Source organism: Asparagus officinalis, chromosome 2, assembly GCF_001876935.1.
Source record: "Asparagus officinalis chromosome 2, Aspof.V1, whole genome shotgun sequence".
NCBI lineage: Eukaryota > Viridiplantae > Streptophyta > Magnoliopsida > Asparagales > Asparagaceae > Asparagus > Asparagus officinalis.
Window position 1 is genome coordinate 73,396,059 of NC_033795.1, and position 1,586 is coordinate 73,397,644.

A 1,586-nucleotide genomic window follows, 5' to 3' on the forward strand; every position below is an offset into this window, starting at 1 on the left:
CTCAACCACACTCTCAACCACACCCCCACACTCTCTATAGTACTAGTGGGCCATGCATGATATTTTTTTTAAAATATCATGCATGGCCCACTAGCACTATAGAGAGTGTGGGGGTGTGGTTGGGAGTGTGGTTGGGGTGTGCTCCTAGCATTATTTTAACGAAGTCACAATACTATTCAGTGTAGTTATCAATATTGTGTCAATACAATGAGACTAGTATACCCCTACAACTTTCAAACCCATCATAAGTACTTCGTTGTGGTCTAGTTTTTGGCTACATTTACTCCTCTATATAGATGGGAGAACCCAAGATTCACTATTCATGCTATAGTAAATAATACGGTAGCATTTATCATAACATTTACTACTGTAGCAAACATGAAACTAGGCGATGCAGTTTTTTGAAAATTTTTTACTATAGCACACGGGAATACTGTAGTAGAAGCGGGATACTGTAGCAACCTATAAAATTCAAAAAATGTTGTAGCAGTTAAAACGAGATTACTATGGCAGAGAAAAAAATTTCTTGTGCTTTGCAAGGTGTTCACACTAGTGATATTCTTAAGAGGAAGTAATATATCGTGAGCGAGAAGAATGTGATGTGGGTCGCAATATCGATTTTACAGTGAATACAAATTTTGTGAGCATACTGGATAGGAGGGAGATGTCTAAATCAAATACAAGTAGTGTGCACCCCATGCAAAACACAAAACCCTATTTTTTTAAGCACTGCATTTTGAATTTGTCTCCCTCTAAGTTTTAATATACTTAATTTAATTATTGTATGTTTAAAAATAGAAATCATATTTACTCCTCTATACTTAAAAGAAGAATTCAAGTTTTAATACATTTAATTTAGAAATCATATCTACTCATTTATACTCATAGAGGGATCCAAGTTTTAATACATTAGATTTGCTTTACTGTTTATGATAGAGTAAGTTATTGTAGCATAAATAGTAACTTTACGTATGGATAAGCATATTTGATTTACTGTTTATAATATAGTAAATACTATATTATAAATAGTAATTTTGAGTGCAGAGGACTAGATTCCATTTACTGTTCACCGTAGTTTTTTACTGTAGCATGAAGAGAATTCTTTTAATTCTCTTTTAAGTATAGAGGAGTAGATAGGTGTTCTTGCCCTCCAAGTTTTAGAACATTTGCACCCCAACTCTTACTTTTAAGGCACTGTAAAATAATAACACTCGAATTTAGCCTATTTAAGTAAGTTATTACTGAAATTTTTTAATTTTGTCTAGGGAAAAAATATATGATACATTAAGCTAATAAAATGTATTAAATTGCATTTCCATTAGGTGTTAAAGTTTTATAATATTATATTGGGTTTTTTTTTCAGGGAATCACCCCTCACTTACCTCCTATTTCGCTCAACCATCCATAACTATCTCGAGTTTCATAAGACCACCCATAACTTCCCTTTTGTCATCACATGACCACCTTTCTATTTTTTCCATCCAATTTTTTTCAGTTTGACCATTTTACCCCTGAAGAACATGCATATGACTGTTATGGGTCAACTAAAAAAAGAAAATATGAAAATCCAAGAAAAAATTTATCAT